Source organism: Carcharhinus amblyrhynchos, chromosome 12, assembly GCF_965287045.1.
Source record: "Carcharhinus amblyrhynchos chromosome 12, sCarAmb.v2.hapA, whole genome shotgun sequence".
Taxonomy (NCBI): Eukaryota; Metazoa; Chordata; class Chondrichthyes; order Carcharhiniformes; family Carcharhinidae; genus Carcharhinus; species Carcharhinus amblyrhynchos.
Window position 1 is genome coordinate 85,064,226 of NC_137335.1, and position 6,000 is coordinate 85,070,225.

At 44.7% G+C, this 6,000-nt stretch overlaps 1 protein-coding gene across 1 annotated transcript in view; it reads right to left on the bottom strand.

The window, feature by feature from the left end:
- The window catches only part of col12a1a (collagen, type XII, alpha 1a), a 257,960-nt gene extending 254,360 nt beyond the window's left edge, over positions 1-3,600 (bottom strand). Inside the window, exon 1 of the mRNA XM_080200857.1 lies at positions 3,445-3,600. The gene's annotated coding sequence lies outside the window, so the exon portion shown is untranslated. The remainder of the gene's footprint in view (positions 1-3,444) is intronic.
- Positions 3,601-6,000: the final 2,400 nt, after the last annotated feature.

Sequence of the window (6,000 nt, forward strand, 5' to 3'; positions counted from 1 at the left end):
AGTATTTTGCTTTTATCTTGTGACAAATAGTCCTGAGTGGCAAAATCGCTGTGGGGGCTCAGTTCCTGTCCAGAGGGAAAGAATTCGGATTCATTCCCTCGTTCTACAGAAAAGGGTGCTAAATGTTGCTGGTGCGCTGGAATGAAAGAAATTGAGGATTAAACATCGAATGGAATTTCTCCCGTCGGTGAACAGCGTCGTTCCGAGTTTTAACTCGCTTTACTGAGACCAACATATGGAAAACCCACGTTGAGTTTTGCAGTTCGCCGCTGGGCCCGGAGTCAAATTTCCCGAGGATTTCTCAGTCCTCTGGATAGTGGAGGTTGGATCGGACCTGAGTCACTGCCACCCCCTGGGCAGCTCCCGAGTTTCCTGGGGAATGGGGGAGACCTCAAGTGATCACCGACACAACGGCAGCCAGCAGTTCTGTTGGTAACAGAGGAGGGGGTCACTGTCTCTCTCTCTGGTACCGAAAGAAGCCGCAGCTCAGATGCCCTGAAGAATTAAAAGTACATCCCGGGGGGTTAACATGATCTTTCTTTGGATAAGACTCGATTTACAAACAAACTAACCCCAGGAGACTTTTTTCCTGCAGGTAAACTGTGCTCCCAGGCCAATTATTCCTCACTAAACCCAGGGACACCAGGACTGAGATTGAAAGCGGATGGCTGCCTCCCCCTGCTAGCAGCTGGAATGTTTCAAGTCAGCTACCAAATCCTTGCATTTACGAACAGCCTCTCCCCAATCCCAGCCTGATATAGTCTCAATATCTGCCCATAATCAGCCCCCAATCCTCCCCCCCGCCCGCTCCCCCGTATCCGACAAGCTCTCGTTCCCTGCCCCAGACACACAAACTGTAAATTAGTCGGCTTCGAACTAGCTGGAGGAAAATGTGGCGGAGATTTACAAACTCAATCCATTTCTGCATCTGTTAATTCCCCTAGCCAGTTAATCCGGTTACTCCGCACTGATAACACCGCACACTCTCCAGTGGCGACCCCCCCACCCCCAAGACCCCACTGTCTCTCAGATGCCGGAGGGACGGTGGCGGTGTGTGTGTGGGGGGTGGTGTGGGGGGAATGTCTGCAGGAGCTCCCTCTGTTCCACATTACATCACTTAGATCAGCTCGTAAAAGTCTGCTCGAAGCTAACTGTACTTGCCTCAAAGTTAGAAAAAAAAACTAACCCTACATTCTAAAATCTGGATTGAATTACCGAGCCTGGACTTTAGGTTTGCCCAGTGGGAGTGGACAACGTGAAAAGATATATCACAGACCCTGTCTTTCCCAAATTTCTCTATACACACAGGAGAAAAACTACACCGAATGTTATAAGCCTTTTGAAGATACTTTGGAAGTCAGCATTTTTCTCGCCTATCATTTCTTTCCCGTTCCCCACTTTTTAAGTTCATTCATGTGAAGCGATTTAACAGGATGGTGCCTGGTTTGGAGGATATGGACTACGAAGAAAGGTTGAACAAACCTGGATTGTTTTAATCGGAGCGTCGGAGGATGAGAGGGGAAACCTGGTAAAGGTTTACAAGGTTATGACAGGCTTGGGTAGAGTGGATAGTCAGCCTTGTTCCCAGGGTCGGAGGATCAATTACTCGGGGGCACAGGTTGAGAGTGAGAGGGAGAAAGTTTATAAGAGATGTAAGAGGCAAGTTTTTCACACAGAGGGTGGCGAATGCCTGGAACACGCTGCCGGAGTGGAAACAGATTCGTTCAAGAGACACCAGGATAGATACATGAATAGGCAGGAAATAGAGAGATATGGACCACGCAGAGGCAAGAAAATATTAGATTAGAGAGGCACCCGTGCCAGCACAGACTTGGTGGGCGAAAGGACCTGTTCCTGTGCTGTTCGGATCTTTGTTCTTAACTTGCTCTCTGCAAGATGATACTCAAGTTGCCCTTTGTCCACGTTTCCAATATGTTAAAGATCTGTTACCATGACCAGCTGCACATTGACTCTTTAATTTCACTCTCATGTTCGCTAAAACCACAAATGCAAACACGATTTATAGTTATTCGCCTCCAGTTTTATGTACTGGGGCTGCCGTCATTAACCTATTTTTATTAGAACAACGAAAAGAGCAAAATAAGATCATTTTACTATTTCCTAGTGACTGTCCTTTCACATATTGGTGAAAGTCGGCGTGATGTTTCATTAGCTGTGGTTCGAGAAAAGGGTTGTTTTAAAAATAAGAGAAAACCCCTCTTTTTTAAAAGTTCACTCGTCAAAGTTCTGTCTGATTTGGGCTCGAAGATGGTGTTACACTGACGCCTTGCGGCTACACTGCGGATCTGCAGCCTGTCAGATTCCAGACAGCCGGAGATCACTGGGGGTGCTGCACACTCACTCCCCTTAACTACACGTGGAAGAGCAGACAGGTTTGCAGCTCCCAGCTTGTCCCGTAGCGTGCGAGCAATTCGCCATTTAAACGAGGTGCACTCCCAGTGTCAGATACATCAATCCAGCCCGCGGATCTGAGTTAAAAAGGCTTTCATCCGCAAGTAACAACTTTACAAAGAAGAAACAATAGGTTAAAATGTTTGAGTTTTGATCCCTGGATTTTTGGGTTGCGGGAGTTTATACAGTAATTAAAATTTTACTTAAAATTTATTATAGATATCTTTTTTTAAAAAAATGAAACGAACAGTTATCTCTAAGGTTCATATTTCCGTGTGTATACAGTTGATATATAGTGTGACTCCGTGTGCCTGTGTATGTCTCTGTGTGTGTTTGCCTGTGTGTGTGTCTGTGTGTGTCTATGTGATTGTCTGTTTAATTTTCTGACTGTATCTCCGCTGTATGTGTTGAGTGTGGAAATCAAAATCTAAAGCGGAGTGAGTGGCTAATTCTCCCCATTCCCCGCCCTCACACAGGAGCAGCACCCCGGGCTCCACCCCACCCCACCGGCTCACCCTTCACATTGCGCCCAGTCAATGATCGATTCTGGGACTTTTATCTGGAAATTAATGTACTTTTCTCCACCACCCCCCACCCCCCCCCCCCCAATTCACACAACCCAGCCCTCCAGAAATAACTCAGAGTGCTCGGAGCGGAATATAGAGACAAATCCCTCGCTCCAAACAGAGGAGCAGAGGTGAAAGTACCGGGCACTTTAAAATGGGACAAAGCACAAGCACTGAGCTCAGTAATGTCCTCAGCAACCTTCTCCTCTATCTCAAACCTGACATTCTGCACTCAAAACCTTCCCAACTGGATCCCATTGAAAGTTTAGACATTCGTTACATGATATACAATCTGTTTAATTTTTAGATTAATATTTTCACATATAATAGTGCATCCGAAATGCGCGCAAAATATAAAGCAAATTCCTCTTCATAAAGGACCCCAGGGTGACACACAAAACAGGACTAAAATCCCCGCTAAAAATCGCTTGCAACAAACTCTGAAGTTAGAGAAGGGACGGCAAACCTTTGCAGATAGGAAATCCCAGCAGCCGGAGATGAGAGGCAGCAGTGGACTGAGCTGGGGTTGAACTTGGGTGAAGTCCGGATTGCTGTGCTGCTCCGCAGTCTCTCTGTGTGTGTCTGAAGTAAGACGGTGCGATGTTGGGAAGCCCGGCTTAATACTGACCTATTCTATAACCCATGCAACAGCAAAAAAAAGGCAGCTTTCGTAAACCGTTACGAAACGAGACTTTAAAGAGGGAGGGGGCAATGTGAAGAGGGAAAAAGAATGTCATGATGTGATACTGTAATATCTGATTTGAACAAAGGCTGCCAACACTCCACATACTTGTCTAACGTAATTACATTCCATTGCTAATACGATCATCATATTCACATAAGATCCTCAAACCCAAAGCTCCAGACATATAACTTTAACAGTGAATTAAACAGAAGCGACTATACCAGAGGATGAATATTTATAACGACTATCACCTCTTTTATATAATCTCTCTCTTACACACACACACAGTTATTCGCTGCGTTCTGTATTTATTCTGTTACAAAAAAATATTTTAAAACTATTGTGTCTGGGAGAAATTCCCTCGTTCAGAATTGGGACTTTGTAATGTTTGTTTCCAATCTGTGGCTGCTATTGGCGTGGGAGAGTTTCCAAAATGTGGCATATAAACATTTGCCAATTATAGTCAACTTTCTTTAGCATTCACGTGTTTTTCCCCAATTTAAACGTCTCCCTGTCCTCCATCCCCCCCTCCCCCCGCCGCCCCCCTCCACACACACACACCTCTTCCCCCCTGCAGAAAAGGGAAGAATGATCCCAACCCCGTCGACATTAATAAAAAAGTGCGAATGAATCTTTTAACTCCCAGGTGGGGTATCCCTTCCTATTCCTTCTCCGATTAGTGGCTCCGTTTGAACACAGTTCACGATGGGTTTTTTTTGAAGGGGGAACGAGCGCCACTCACTTCGCCAGTAGGGAGGTTAATTCTACTCACGTATTTTACTAAAATTTCAGTATTAAGAATTAAATTCAGGCCAGTGGGCTGCCCCTGGCTATTACCGACGGTCTGGAAACTTGTGGATAGTGTGGTCTGTCTAGACATAACTACATAATAAACTGATCGCGGAATGTAAAATCGAATAAACTCATCATGCGGAATACAGTAACTGAGTTCCTTCCATTAACACAGTAAGAAGTCTCACAACACCAGGTTAAAGTCCAACAGGTTTATTTGGTAGTAAACACCACGAGCTTTCCGAACGCTGATACTTGGTCAGGTGGACAGTTCCAGGAAGCTGGTGGCGTTTGCTACCAAATAAACCTGTTGGGCTTTAACCTGGTGTTGTGAGACTTCTTACTGTGTTTACCCCAGTCCAACGCCGGCATCTCCACATCAATCCTTCCATTAAGGCAGTTTTTAATCCCATCAAAAGCCAGATCCAAACTGAGGATTCCACACAGGAAGTAAAATTAACCCAAGACAGAAGTAAAGCTCATTTCTTAGCGTCACAAGTAGGCTTGCATTAACACTGCAATGAAGTTAATGTGAAAATCCCCTAGTCACCCCACTTCGGTGCCTGTTTGGGCACACTGAGGGAGAATTTAGCATGGCCAACGCACCCAACCAGCACGTCTTTCGGACTGTGGGAGGAAACTGGAGCACCCGGAGGAAACCCACGCAGACACGGGGAGAATGTGTAGACTCCACACAGACAGTGTCCCGAGCCAGGAATCGAATGCTGGGTCCCTGGTGCTGTGAGGCAGTAGTGCTAACTACTAATTGGTTCATGCAAATTTAACAGGTTCCATCTGAAATTAGTTTAATGGTTTCAGGGTAAGTGTAGGCATTTTACTGCTCTTCCTGGGAACTGAAAATTCTCAGAAAGCATTTATATTTCTTAAGCTCGGCCCTAAGAATATTTAATGATTTCCAGTTATACTGTAACAGTAACTCTCAAAACTCACTTTTGGAATGTTGCAGAGCGGTGGGGGTGGGGGCTGGTGGAGTGGAGGGTGGGGGGGGTTGGTTTTAACCTGAAGAGTCTGAATATGAAGTAGAATACAGCTTGGAAAAAAAATCTGGCCAGGAAGGTCAGACATGAGGGAATGGAAGCTATTGGAGTTTTAATTTTCTGAAGATTTAATATCTCTCTCTCTCTCTCACACACACACACACACACACAAATATCTATACCCCCATATATACATATATATACACATGTATGTATGTGTCTGCACAAATACACATATACACACATGTACAAACACATATGCATACACACCAATATATACACGCACAAATGTATGTCTATACACACATGCACACATACAAACATGTACACATACACTGTGTATAATACACACATAACCATTTATGCACATATACATAATACATATACATAAATGCACTCAAGTTACAATTTTAGAAGGGGTTCAAAGAGTGAGACCTTGGGGCATTTTGCACATATTTGGAGGACTGATTAATAAAAGTGGTTACTAAGGACCCTGAGCTTTAGAAATAGAGGCATAGAATGCAAAAGCCAGGAAGTTTTTCTTAAA